The sequence below is a fragment of the Oncorhynchus clarkii genome, chromosome 13 (assembly GCF_045791955.1).
Source record: "Oncorhynchus clarkii lewisi isolate Uvic-CL-2024 chromosome 13, UVic_Ocla_1.0, whole genome shotgun sequence".
NCBI lineage: Eukaryota > Metazoa > Chordata > Actinopteri > Salmoniformes > Salmonidae > Oncorhynchus > Oncorhynchus clarkii.
The window spans coordinates 33,917,111-33,932,531 of record NC_092159.1 but is presented as its reverse complement, the minus strand read 5'-3'; the positions used below and the strand labels follow the sequence as shown (position 1 = coordinate 33,932,531).

At 42.4% G+C, this 15,421-nt stretch overlaps 1 protein-coding gene across 1 annotated transcript in view; it reads left to right on the top strand.

The window, feature by feature from the left end:
* The window catches only part of LOC139364572 (protein FAM171A2-like), a 79,237-nt gene that overhangs the window by 44,985 nt on the left and 18,831 nt on the right, over window positions 1–15,421 (top strand). The gene's annotated exons all lie outside the window — the stretch shown is intronic.

The window sequence follows — 15,421 nt, the reverse complement described above, 5'->3', positions numbered from 1 at the left end:
ACTAAGAGCTGCGATTACCTGATTTGGCAATAAAAGCATGTTTCTCTTTTGCTGTAGTTTAGCGGCCGGGTGATGTACTAGTGATGAAACTGGCTTTGAACACAGAGAGGCTTGCGTTGTTAGAGGACAGCGAGCTCCATTTGTTCTGCCACTTACTCTTCAGCTCCACTATACGCGTGTTGCTGTTGCATTTTACACACATAACATTATTTACAGCAGCCTCCGCCTCTGGCATATGCTGCTCTTTAGTGGCTACACTCGATGGTCACGCTCTCCCATCATGCCTCCCTCCATATGCTCTGCCCCCTCCATTGTTTCTGTTGTTGCTCTGTGATGTCGGACTGAACACCTGGGCCTTGTCCGTTGGTATGGAAATGAGGGAACAAAGGGTACAGAGCGTTCACAAAAAGCACACTTGTCCTATCTCATTCCGCTGTCTCTAAGCCAAGCCATGTCCCAGCCATCAAACCATTTTATATGTTGATTAGTGCTGTGGAGTATAGCACAATTATTCAGCAGCACCAATTTAGTACGGAGTCCTGTCTTTGTTTCTGGATGAGGTAAGGGGCATGCATTGTTATGCATATGTGACATTTCTGGGATCTTTTATTTCAGCTCACGAAACATCGGACCAGCACTTTACATGTTGCGTTTATATTTTTATTGAGTCTAAAAGATTTGAGAATGACACAAATATTAATTTCCACAACGTTTGCTGCTTCAGTGTCTTTCGATATTTTTGTTGGATGTTTCTCTGGAATACTGCAGTATAATTAAAAGCATTTCATAAGTGTCAAGGCTATTAATGACAATTACATGAAGTTGATGCAAAGAGTCAATATTTGCAGTGTTGACCCTTCTTTTTCAAGACCTCTGCAATCCGCCCTGGCATGCTGTCAATTAACTTCTGGGCCACTGATGGCAGCCCATTCTTGCATAATCAATGTTTGGAGTTTGTCAGAATTTGTGGGTATTTGTTCGTCCACCCGCCTCTTGAGGATTGACCACAAGTTCTCAATAGGATTAAGGTCTGGGGAGTTCTCTGCCCATGGACCCAAAATATCAATGTTTTGTTCCCCGAGCCACTTAGTTATCACTTTTGCCTTATGGCAAGGTGCTCCATCATGCTGGAAAAGGCATTGTTCGTCACCAAACTGTTCCTGGATGGTTGGGAGAAGTTGCTCTCGGAGGATGTGTTGGTACCATTCTTGTTTTTCCTGGAGAGAAGTGGTTTCTTTGCTGCCCTTCTTGACACCAGGTCATCCTCCAAAAGTCTTTGCCTCATTGTGTGTGCAGATGTCACACCTGCCTGCTGCCATCCCGCAGCCGAATCAACTTTAGGAGATGGTCCTGGCACTTGCTGGACTTTCTTGGGCACCCTGAAGCCTTCTTCACAACATTTGAACTGCTCTCTTTAAAGTTCTTGATGATCCGATAAATGGTTGATTTAGATGCAATCTTACTGGCAGCAATATCCTTGTCTGTGAAGCCCTTTTGGTGCAAAGCAATGATGACGGCACGTGTTTTCTTGCAGGTAACCATGGTTGACAGTGGAAAAACAATGATTCCAAGCACCACCTTCCTTTTGAAGCTTCCAGTCTGTTATTCGAACTCCATCAGCATGACAGAGTGATCTCCAGCCAACACTCACACCTGTGTTAACATGAGAATCAATGACATGATGACGGCTGGTCCTTTTGTGGCAGGGCTGAAATGCAGTGAACATGTTTTTGGGGTATTCAGTTAATTTGCATGGCAAATAGGGACTTGCAATTAATTGCAATTCATCTGATCACTCTTCATAACGTTCTGGGGTGTATGTAAATTGCCATCATACGAACTGAGGCAGCTGACTTTGTGAACATTAATATTTGTGTCTTTCTCAAAACTTTTGGCCACGACTGTACAGTTGAAGTCGGAAGTTTACATACACTTAAGTTGGAGTCATTAAAACTCGTTTTCAACCACTCCACACATTTCTTGTTAACAAACTATAGTTTTGGCAAGTCGGTTAGGACATCTACTTTGTGCATGACACAAGTAATTTTTCCAACAATATAATTCACTGCATCACTTTTCCAGTGGGTAAAATGTTTACATACACTAAGTTGACTGTGCCTTTAAACAGCTTGACAAATTCCACAAAATTAAGTCATGGCTTTAGAAGCTTCTGATAGGCTAATTGACATCATTTGAGTCAATTGGAGGTGTACCTGTGGATGTATTTCAAGGCCTACCTTCAAACTCAGTGCCTCTTTGATTGACATCATGGGAAAATCAAAAGAAATCAGCCAAGACCTCAGAAAAATGGTAGACCTCCACAAGTCTGGTTCATCCTTGGGAGCAATTTCTAAACGCCTGAAGGTACCGCGTTCATCTGTACCAACAGTAGTACGTAAGTATAAACACCATGGGACCACACAGCCGTCATACCGCTCAGCAAGGAGACGCATTCTGTCTCCTAGAGATGAATGTACCTTGGTGTGAGAAGTGCAAATCAATCCCATAACAACATCAAAGGACCTTGTGAAGATGCTGGAGGAAACAGGTACATAAGTATCTATATCCACAGTAAAACGAGTCCTATATCGACATAACCTGAAAGGCCAATCAGCAAGGAAGAAGCCACTGTTCCAAAACTGCCATTAAAAAAGCCAGACTACGGTTTGCAACTGCACATGGAGACAAAGATTGTACTTTTTGGGAAATGTCCTCTGGTCTGATGAATCAAAAATAGAACTGTTTGACCATACTGACCATTGTTATGTTTGCAGGAAAAAGGGGGAGGCTTGCAAGCTGAAGAACACCATCCCAACCGTGAAGCACAGGGGTGCCAGCATAATGTTGTGGGGTTCTTTGCTGCAGGAGGGACAGGAGGCACTTCACAAAATAGATCATGAGGAGGGAAAATTTTGTGGATATATTGAAGCAACATCTCAAGACATCAGCCAGGAAATTAAAGCTTGGTCGCAAATTGGTCTTCCAAATGGACAATGACACCAAGCGTACTTCCAAAGTTGTGGAAAAATGGCTTATTGGAGTGGCCATCACAAAACCCTGACCTCAATCCTATGAATAATTTGTGGGCAGAACTGAAAAAGGGTGTGCGAGCAAGAAGGCCTACAAATCTTGTTCAGTTACACCAGCTCTTTCAGAATGAATTGGCCAAAATTCACCCAATATATTTTGGGAAGCTTGTGGAAGGCTGTCTGAAATGTTTGATCCAAGTTAAAGAATTTCAAGGCAATGCTACCAAATACTAATTGAGTGCATGTAAACTTCTGACCCACTGGGAATGTGATGAAAGAAATAATAGCTGAAATAAATAATTATTTCTACTATTATTTTGACATTTCACATTCTTAAAATAAAGTGGTGACCCTAACCTATAACAGGGAATTTTTGCAAGGATTAAATGTCAGGAATTGTGTAAAACTTAGTTTAAATGTATTTGGCTAAGGTGTATGTAAACTTCTGATTTCATCTGTATATTCACTACTGTTGAAAAGTTAGAAACGATTAAGATGGGCAAAAGAACACAGATAGAAGGCCAGCATCCCGGAGTCGCCTCTTCACTGTTGACGTTGAGACTGGTGTTTTGCGGGTACTATTTAATGAAGCTGACAGTTTTGGACTTGTGAGGTGTCTGTTTCTCAAACTAGACACTTTTGTTCAGTTGTGCACCGGGTCCTCCCACTCCTCTTTCTATTCTGGTTAGAGCCAGTTTGCGCTGTTCGGTGAAGGGAGTTGTACACAGCTTATACGAGATCTTCAGTTTCTTGGCAATTTCTCGCATGGAATAGCCTTCATTTCTCAGAACAAGAATATTCTGACGATTTTCAGAAGAAAGTTCTTTGTTTCTGGCCATTTTGAGCCTGTAATCGAACCCACAAATGCTGATGCTACAGATACTTAACCGGTCTAATGAAGGCCAGTTTTATTGCTTCTTTAATCAGAACAACAGTTTTCAGCTGTACTAACAAAATTGCAAAAGGGTTTTCTAATGATCATTGATCCTTTTGAAATGATAAACTTGGATTAGCTAACCCAGGAGTGATGTTTGCTGATAATGGGCCTCTGTACGCCTATGTAGATATTCCATAAAAAATCAGCCGTTTACTGCTCAATCATCATTTACAACATTAACATTAGCACTGCATTTCTGATCAATTTGATGTTATTATAATGGCCATAAAAAATCTATGTGTATGTAAACTTCCGACTTCAACTGTATACAGTACCAGTCAAAAGTTTGGACACATCTACTCATTCATTTATTTTGGCTGCAATTTCTGAAGCTGATAACCACACCTAACTTGTCACAACACAACTGATTGGCTCAAATGCATTAACCTTTGTGTAGTCTTAACATTCTGTATACTCCCCTTGTCCTAAGGGTAAAAAATGACCCACGTTCACTAAACCTCTAAAATAAAGCAGCTTAATTTAATTACAAACCCCCAATCTGTTTTGCATGAAGAAAACCTGTCATTCATTACAAACTTTGTTAATATCTGGGCTTTCCCTCTTCACAATGCAGAAAGACTGCATTTAACCACTCGTTTTTATTACAACACACCTGTCATAATTGTTTTGTTTATTAAAGTAGAGGTTTATTATTATTATTATTATTATTGCTAAAGGTACTGCATAGGTGTAAACATATATTTTTTTAGCTAGAGATAGCACTTGTATAGCCTAAGGAAGTAGCAGAAGTGCGCAGAAAGTAGTTTTGAATGCACTTTATTAAAGGGAAACAATAAATCTTGAACCTTTTTGGCAACATAGTGATATATACTGATATACTGTAGAATGAGGAATTCAACTACAAAATACTAGTCTTCTACCATTTTTTGTAACCATTTCCCCCACCCACAAGGTGTGTAAACAACAACAATAAATAAGAATAGAATAAGATAATAGATACAAAACAAAAATGTGAAGAACATAAATCAATCAACTCTAATTAGCACATTTATGCAAGTATGTGTGGATGGACTTTTCAGGTGTATTTCTCACATGTGCAACACATAGTATTTGTTTTTACAGTCCTTCCTTGGGGGCAGAATTGGCATCTCCTCCTCTTGCCTAACCCAGCTGCAGCCTCAGGTGGATCAGGACAACATTCAGCCCCCTGAACAGCTTTCACAAGCGATGCAGAGGCTGCTGTGCGGGGGAGGCGCGCCCTTCTTTGAATGTGTGGGGTTACAAGTGCCTTTTCTCTTGTTCCATATCACGAAGGCATTGTATGAGGACACATCAATGATGTTATGGAAGATGACCAAGGGCCAGCGTTCGGTCATCCTCCTGCAGCTGTAAGTTCCAATGACATTGTCCAGGTAGTCCACGCCTCCTTTGTTGTGGTTATAGTCCAGGATGATGGCTGGCTTTCTGTCCTTTGCCGTTTGTCTAGTTTGCTCAGGAGGACCACATTCTTGTTCCTCTTTGGGAGGTAAGAAACTAGAGTGGTGGTGGGGCTGAAGGCAAACTTTAATGAGAAGGCCTCTCTCCCCCATGTTGCGAGGAGTGCAGGGGGGAGCTCAGGCTTGTTCTTTCTAACTGTGCCAACCATGGTGATCTTCCTCTTCAGGAGCTGCTGGCTGAGTTAAATCAGTTGCACACCTAATCTCAATTTATCATTGTGTATGTGTGTGTGTGTGTGTGTGTGTGTGTGTGTGTGTGTGTGTGTGTGTGTGTGTGTGTGTGTGTGTGTGTGTGTCTTTGTGGTTTTTGTGGTGTGTAAATTATTTTATAACTGCCGGGTCAAAAATGACCCTAAGACAATCTTTATACCCTGGTGGTGTACAGCTTTCTTGGAAATATGAACAAAGGCGATGTTTCACTTTTGCCAATGTTGGGGTCACTCTAGGAAAAGTCATCAAATTTCAAGTTGAAAAAATATAATTTAGGAGGTTTTCTCTGCTGTAAAAACATAGTGGCGGGTAATTTTTTTACTATTAAGAAAACACAAATACTATTAAGAAGGAAATAAATTCCACAAATTAACTTTTAACCAGGCACACCTGTTAATTGAAATGCATTCCAGGTGACTACCTCATGAAGCTGGTTGAGAGAATGCCAAGAGTGTGCAAAGCTGTCATCATCAAGTCAAAGGGTGGCTTCTTTGAAGAATCTCAAATATTAAATATATTTTGATTTGTTTAACACTTTTTTGGTTACTACGTGATTCCATATGTGTTATTTTTTAGTTTTGATGTCTTCAATTCTACAATGTGGAAAATAGTAAACATAAAGAAAAACCCTTTAATGAGTAGGTGTCCCCAAACATTTGACTGGTACTTGTATATGTATATATTTATTATTTGTATTGTATTTTTTTTGTTAGGGGGTGAAAGTCTATGGGCATCACCGTAATAGAAGATGGTCCTGGTATTTGTCAGAATTGCTAGACTGTTAATCGTCCCATGCCATTGGAGCTTGGACACGGTGTGTCCAGCATGATAAAATACCTAGAGAGAGTGCCTCCAGACAGACACTGGGAAGCTGCCAAACCATACCAGATCATAGGCACTTCAGCCAGCCACCGAACTCTAATCTCAATGGGGTTAGCGTCAGCATTGGCTTTACAGCATAGAACACAAAGCCCAGTCCTCACTCCCGTGTGTTTTCCAGCCTAGTTGACAGATGGCACGCTTCGGCTGAACTTTCACCCACAGCCAACAACTGGCTCTGGGCAGCATTAATAAGATAAGATCACACAATGCAGGGCACCTCCATTAATTTGTCACCTCTGATGGCGGTACCCCCTCAAGGTCAAAGGCACTCGGTTGTATGCCTGCACCTTTAAGGCAGTCTTCTATCTTTTTTGCATGTCCTTACTTTTGGTGAATAAATGGCCCAATGAAACTCCAACACGCTTTGTGAAATGGAGTGCAGTACTTTTAACTGATGAATGGCTGGGTGGGATGAATCAGTGTCCTATTCCCTCTGGGGGTCTCTTCTTAATCTCACTCAACCAGGCTTTCAGCACGGGGACATTTTGGTGATGGATGGCCCATGTTCTCTCTTGGGACCCCCACTGCCACTCTCCCCCTTAGGCCCCTGCAACCACCCCACCACTCCCTCCTTGGCCCTCCCCCTTCTCTCAGAGCAGAACCCAAGGAGTGACCCAGTCTGCCTGCCTTTCAGGGCCATTGCAGTCCTTTGAGGTTTGTTTGTGCGAGTCTTCTTACTCCCCTCTCCTCGGTCATCTTCTCTCTCCATCTTTGCTTTATGCCATAGCTTCCTCCTTAGTCTGGCTGGGATCCTGCTCTGCTTAACAGACAGGCACTGTTCAGGGCTCAGAAAGTACCCAGAGAGAACCCCCTGTACCAACCAATCAGCTCTGTGTTTTCTAGAGCCATGCCCCAGATCACGTCCCTGTCCTGGGCTGGCTTCGGTGAAGGAAGGGCAGCGGCTTGGCCTCTCAGATGGAGGGGGGCTACGGAAAGGAGGGAGCAGAGAGGCAGGAAATAAATGGTGGAGAATAACAAGTTAAAGCACAGCTCTGAGGCGATATAGTCTGATACGGAGTGGTCTGGCCTCTGTGAGGAAGTCCACTAGTCACAGGACCATATAATTATACGGAACAAAAAATATAAAGAAGAAGCATGATCATTACACAGGTGCACCTTGTGCTGGGGACTATAAAATACCACTCTAAAATGTGCAGTTTTGTCACACAACACAATGCCACAGATGTCTCAAGTTTTGAAGGAGCGTGCAATTGGCATGCTGACAGCAGGAATGTCCACCAGAGCTGTTACCAGATAATTTAATGTTAATTTCTTTACCATAAGCGTTTTAGAACCGCAGACCACGTGTAACCACACCAGCCCAGGACCTCTACATCCGACTGATCTTCTGAGACCAGCCACCCGGACAGCTGATGAAACTGAGTATTTCTGTTTGTAATAAAGCCCTTTTATGAGGAAAAACTCATTCTGATTGGCTGGGCCTGGTTCCCACGTGCCCCTGCCCAGTCATGTGAACTCCATATTTTAGGGCGTAAAGACATTATTTCCATTAACTGATTTCCTTATATGAACAGTAACTCAGTACAATTGTTCCATGTTGCAATTATATTTTTGTTCAGTATACATATAGAATCCATTTCTGTCAAACAATCCTACTAAATTACTAAATCCTACTAAATTACAGAATTTAGTAGATTAAATGTGTCAAAGGACTGAATGACATTACATTTGTATTGAGTAGGGTGCTGAGTACACCTCCCACACCCTATTTAAGAAAATGCTCAAGACTTTGTTGGAGTGCCAACGTAAATGAGAGCCAATTTGGATCAGGAAAAGTGAACTAAAGAGACTTGAGCGTGTCAGGAATCTCAGAGCTGTGGAATCTTACCCCTGGTTGCCCATGACAACCTAATTGAGTCATTTGGTGTGAATTGGCAGTCCCTGCATTGTCCAGTAGTATCGCTGGTTTGTTTGTCTGTTCTTCACTTGATCTGAGCTGAGTAACAGTTTGTTTGGGTGGATAGGGGTATGTATTCTGGTTACTTATTTCATTGGCATTCACACTGACACTATATAGAGCGAAAATGATTGTGCTTGGTTGCAAACATGATGAGTTTTGCTACGCAAACTAGGGGCAACCGTGGCATGGCATCCGTGACAGGGAGACGTGTCCATCATGCATGATGATTTTGACAGAAAGTGGTTTCATTTCAAGCTAGCTAGCTAGCTAACATTAGCTGATTGACTCCCTAGCCAACGTTAAGTGTATGACATTATTATTTGTATCCCAGAACCGTTTGCTTTGCTAGTTAGAGCCTAATGTTAGCTAGCTAACATTGAACCTGGTTAGTTAGCTCCCCGCAGATTCATTCAGGATTAGTAGCGACATGATTTGGCACTATGTTCATTGTTGTTAACTAGATAACATTAGCTGGCTGGCTCGTTAGCTAACGTTACGTGACGTGTGTGATCTTACATGTTATTTACCTAAGGAACTTTGGTCCCAAATGAGGACCCAGCCGAGAAGAGATCAACATCCGACGAGCTTCTCCTTCACGTCTCTATGGATTAAACAACACCTGTTGAATATGGCCGGTGTCAGTAAACGTCCGCAAAAAAGCATAATAAAAGTGTTGCCAGCAGAGCTGGTTAGGCTGTTTTAATGTTATCCAGAGGTAAACCAATCATTGGCCAAATCGTCAAGTGTGCACTCTGGAACGCTCCGAGAGCAAAACGAGATGTGTGGGGCTAAAGCTTAAGAGGGTGTGAACGATGTTGAATGGGTGTAGACAAGGAGCTCTTCACTAGATTCCAAAACATTCAAAGGCCATTTTCTCAAAAGTGAGTTTACAAGTTTATGAACTTTCAAAGCAGAATTACTTTCCCATTGTTCCTAAAAAATGCAATGTATTATATTTCATTTTGTAGCTCTGAGTCTCTACTTTTATCCAATGTTAAAAACACCATTTAAAATGTTGCTACATAAGACCGAATCCAGGTGGTGAGTCACATATACCAATTCTGGGTCAATTTGCCTAATGGTTTATGTTTACATTTTGGCAGTGAGGAGCCCTTTATCTACTTCCACAGAGTCAGATGAACTTGTAGATACCATTTGTATTTTATTTATTTATCTGTAATTTTACCAGATAAATCACCTGAGAACGCGTTCTCATTTGCAGCAACGACCTGGGTAATAGTTACGGGGGTGGAATGAGCCAATTGTAAACTGGGGATTATTAGGTGACCGTGATGGTTTGAGGGCCAGATTGGGAATTTAGCCAGGACACCGGGGTTAACACTCCTACTCTTACAATAAGTGCCATGGGATCTTTAATGACATCAGAGAGTCAGGACACCCGTTTAACGTCCCATCCGAAAGACTGCACCCTACACAGGGCAGTGTCCAAAATCACTGCCCTAGGGCATTGATAGGGATATTTTTTAAGACCAGAGGAAAGAGTGCCTCCTACTGGCCCTCCAACACCACTTCCAGCAGCATATGGTCTCCCATCCAGGAACTGACCAGGACCAACCCTGCTTAGCTTCAGAAGCAAGCCAGCAGTGGTATGCAAGGGTGATATGCTGCTGGCTTCAATGATTTTAAGTTACAGTGCCTTGCGAAAGTATTCGGCCCCCTTGAACTTTGCGACCTTTTGCCACATTTCAGGCTTCAAACATAAAGATATAAAACTGTATTTTTTTTGTGAAGAATCAACAACAAGTGGGACACAATCATGAAGTGGAACGACATTTATTGGATATTTCAAACTTTTTTAACAAATCAAAAACTGAAAAATTGGTCGTGCAAAATTATTCAGCCCCCTTAAGTTAATACTTTGTAGCGCCACCTTTTGCTGCGATTACAGCTGTAAGTCGCTTGGGGTATGTCTCTATCAGTTTTGCACATTGAGAGACTGACATTTTTTCCCATTCCTCCTTACAAAACAGCTCGAGCTCAGTGAGGTTGGATGGAGAGCATTTGTGAACAGCAGTTTTCAGTTCTTTCCAAAGATTCTCGATTGGATTCAGGTCTGGACTTTGACTTGGCCATTCTAACACCTGGATATGTTTATTTTTGAACCATTCCATTGTAGATTTTGCTTTATGTGTTGGATCATTGTCTTGTTGGAAGACAAATCTTCGTCCCAGTCTCAGGTCTTTTGCAGACTCCATCAGGTTTTCTTCCAGAATGGTCCTGTATTTGGCTCCATCCATCTTCCCATCAATTTTAACCATCTTCCCTGTCCCTGCTGAAGAAAAGCAGGCCCAAACCATGATGCTGCCACCACCATGTTTGACAGTGGGGATGTTGTGTTCAGGGTGATGAGCTGTGTTGCTTTTACGCCAAACATAACGTTTTGCATTGTTGCCAAAAAGTTCAATTTTGGTTTCATCTGACCAGAGCACCTTCTTCCACATGTTTGGTGTGTCTCCCAGGTGGCTTGTGGCAAACTTTAAATTACACTTTTTATGGATATCTTTAAGAAATGTCTTTCTTCTTGCCACTCTTCCATAAAGGCCAGATTTGTGCAATATACGACTGATTGTTGTCCTATGGACAGAGTCTCCCACCTCAGCTGTAGATCTCTGCAGTTCATCCAGAGTGATCATGGGCCTCTTGGCTGCATCTCTGATCAGTCTTCTCCTTGTATGAGCTGAAAGTTTAGAGGGACGGCCAGGTCTTGGTAGATTTGCAGTGGTCTGATACTCCTTCCATTTCAATATTATCGCTTGCACAGTGCTCCTTGGGATGTTTAAAGCTTGGGAAATCTTTTTGTATCCAAATCCGGATTTAAACTTCTTCACAACAGTATCTCGGACCTGCCTGGTGTGTTCCTTGTTCTTCATGATGCTCTCTGTGCTTTAAACGGACCTCTGAGACTATCACAGTGCAGGTGCATTTATACGGAGACTTGATTACACACAGGTGGATTGTATTTATCATCGTTAGTCATTTAGGTCAACATTGGATCATTCAGAGATCCTCACTGAACTTCTGGAGAGAGTTTGCTGCACTGAAAGTAAAGGGGCTGAATAATTTTGCACGCCCAATTTTTCAGTTTTTGATTTGTTAAAAAAGTTTGAAATATCCAATAAATGTCGTTCCACTTCATGATTGTGTCCCACTTGTTGTTGATTCTTCACAAAAAAATACAACTGGATGAAAAGACAACTGGATGTTGGATACCTTTCAGAATAAGATCATTCAACAACTGTCTCACGCCATGCAGAGGGAGATTGGGCCGTGCGTACCTTCTATGAACTGAATGGCACCACTGAACAATTTTCATGCAATCTCCAGTACGTCGACCAGAACCTGGAGTCACACCAGATTTTGGGGGATCTATAATGCCCCCGACTCTATGGCCAAAACTCAGTTCTTTAGTGTGATCAGGAGTGCAGGCTCGACCCTATGTGAACTGCATTCCCTGGATCTGGTTTAGCAAGAAGTTGCTTGCGAGTTGAGTCTCCACGCGAGGTGAGCCTTGTGGCTGACACGCTGAACTTTGTGCAGGGTGTGGCAGTTGTCATACGGGGGTCACACAAGCGCCAACAGTTGTACGAGTCACTTTTAGGTGTGGAAGAAGTATTGACCGACATCCGTGGCCTGTGTCCAACCAGGTGGTACAAGCGCACGAAAGCCAATCTTGCGTGTCTTCTCCGCATACAGCACTTTCCTTTTCACACTTGACATTCTGAAGGATGACAAGAGTGACAAGAGTGACAAGGGGGAAACGAGTGCAAAAATCAACGGGGGACTGCACAAACAGGCGATCAAGGAAAGAATGTACTTTTGCATACTGTGTTGGGAAGCACTGTTCGGGCCACGTGAGGCAGTAGCCAGGACCATACAGAGCACCAAGGCAAGTGCACTTGGCACCCTCAAATTTGCCAATGTGCTGAGGGAATGGGTCAGGACACGGAGAGATGACAGCGTCATGGAGGAGATGGCAACCAAGGTTTGTATTAAAATGCAATTTAAATAAATAAATGACACACATAGACAACACATGCAAAACATAATGTATTGTGTGCTGCGATGTATTATTTCTAATGCTTGTGTGCTTTGGTGGGAGGTGAGTCCACTGTGCTGGATTTAGTTGGGTGGCACAGGCCGTATTCTGCATGGAGAGCTCTGAGCTCTGTTTTGTAAGCGGTGCGCTCATGATTAATGCTCTTATCTATTCAGTTGTGGGGGTTGGAGTCGGACACACACATTCTGCTGTACGATAGACAGTTTAGTTTGAGTTGAGTCAAGTCTCAATGTCTCCCTCTCTGTTCCTCTCCCCTCTCTCCCTTCTCTTCCCCTTGTGGTGGATATCAAGTGATCTGGAGCAGTGGTCGCTATAGTCTTCTATGACTTTTTTCTGTTAGTTTACAATTCTAAACTTGGCGACCGGGGAATGGGAACAATATCAAAATTAGGAACATGGCATTCTCATGCCCTTGGCTTGCAGGCCTGCGCCACTCATCTCAAACATGTAGGCTGATTAGCCCACTAAGCTGCACCGTGCTGGGTGCGGCCCAGTGATTGGTGCTTTCCACCCATGGTGCTGGATCGAGTTGAGCACCTTTCTCTGCGATGGATCATGTATCTGTCCATGGTCCTGAAACAATTTTTTCTCAAGAACATTAAAGACTGATGTAATGAGTCTATATACAAAATCCGTAGTGAATCTGACGTATGGTTCATGAGAAGATGATTACAGATGATTTGGAGCATTAGCGTTACACATGCAAAGAATGAGTTGTTAATAGTTTCCTTGTGTTTTGAGATATCAATACCGAATTCGGTGTAGTTCATTGTAGGATGTCCATGATAGCGATGACACATTTTAAGTTCATAGACCACTATGGGGTGGATTTACAGTGGTTTAAATGGACACGTAAAATGCATTTTTTTTGTTGTCAATAACTCAGCCATCTTTTGGCCAATCCCTTAGCTTTTTTTCTCAAATTATGTTAAGAAATGTACCATTTAGTATCATTTGGTTATATGGTTCATGAGAGGAAGATTTATATATTTCTTTACATATTAGCGTATGCGTATGTTAGCGTATGTCCTGACCTCAATCCCATAGAAAATTTGTGGGCAGAACTGAAAACGTGTGTGCGAGCAAGGTGGCCTACAAACCTGACTAAGTTACACCAGCTCTGTCAGGAGGAATGGGCCAAAATTCACCCAACTTATTGTGGGAAGCTTGTGGAAGGCTATTCGAGAGTTTGACCCAAGTTAAAAAATTTAAAGGCAATGCTACAAAATACTAATTGTGTGTATGGGAATGTTTGTATGGGAATGTGATGAAAGAAATCAAATCTGAAATACATCATTCTCTCTACAATTATTCTGACATTTCACATTCTTCAAATAAAGTGGTGATCCTACCTGACCTAATACAGGGAACTTTTACTAGGATTAAATGTCAGGAATTGTGAAAAACTGAGTTTAAATGTATTTGGCTAAGGTGTATGTAAACTTCCGACTTCAACTGTATATCGGGAAGTTAATCAGGGAAGTGATGGAGTCCAGGTGAGTCTGATGATGTGCAGGTGCGCGTAACTATGGTGGCAGGGGTGCACCATAAAGAGCAGCCTGGTGACCTAGAGACCGGAGAGGGAGCACACGTGACAGTGCCCCCTACCCAACGCGCGGCTCCAGCCGCAGGACGCCGACAAAAATGACGATCCCTGGGATCAGGAGAGGACTGGTCACCTCTGCTGAGGCACAGGAAACCTTTCAGTCCGGCTGAGACGTGGGAGCATGGCGACCTAGAGCGCCGGAGAGAGAGCATGTATGACGGTACCCCGGCTCCAGCCGCAGTGAAATGCTCACTAACAGGAATGTAAAAAAAAAAAATTGCACAATATTTTGGAGGAATTAGCTTTTTGTGCATTTGGAACATTTCTGGGATATTTTATTTCAGATCGGACCAACACTTCACATGTTGCATTTATATTTTTGTTCATTATAAATGGACTCGTAAAATCAGATTTCCAGATTATTCAATAACTCAGCCATATCAAGCTTTTCTCAAATTAAGTAAAGAGATGTTCCATGGGCCTACATACCAAATGTTGTGTTATTTTGACTTATGCTTCTTGAGAAGGAGTTCCAAGATGGAGGAAAATCTATCCTTACAGACCTAATGGGTCTTTGAGGCAAATTTGTTCAGGATGAGGAAAGACACCTACATACAAAGTTTCAAGTCTTTAGATATGAGGTTTTAAGTGAGACCGCTTATAGCAATCGTGGCATTCTTTTTGACCGAGTTACTTATGGCATCTAGTTTCTGTGTGCCAAATTAGAAAAATAGTGACCAATCTATGCTTGAGTTATTTGACAATGTCAACAACAACAACTATGAACCCGTAATGAGTAGAAAAAAGATGAGATGTAATGTCCAATTCAGGGACAGGGAAAGTGTCACATGTTTCACTGAGATTGACAAAGAGAACCTGAGAAAAGAAGTGGCAACAAGCTACTCTAGCGATGAGGTGGAATGGAGCGATGAGGTGGAATGGAACGATGAGCACAGGAATGGAATGGATACACACAGTTCAGTAGAGAAAGAGAGATGAGATAGAGATGGATGCTACAATACAGCCAGCCTGGGGTGTTCAGTATAGTATATAGACCCGCTGCATGGACACGCTTGCCTGACTGTCTGCACAGATCAGGCCCCAATGCTCACCAAATACTAATCATGTCAGACATGTGGCACCGCTACGAGGTGCAAGTGTATTTTTAGGCTCCTTTTTTCCTTTGTGGCAAGCCAAATCAAACAGGGAGAATGGGATTATAGTTTGACAGGCAGGGAGACTAGGGGACTGTTGTCCAACCTGCAGGGTTAGTCTCTATTGTCTTACTATAGACCAGCAAATCCTGCTAGTTGCCACTATTCCTGGATGCTCCTACTGTACTGTATGTGAGATTGATTGTC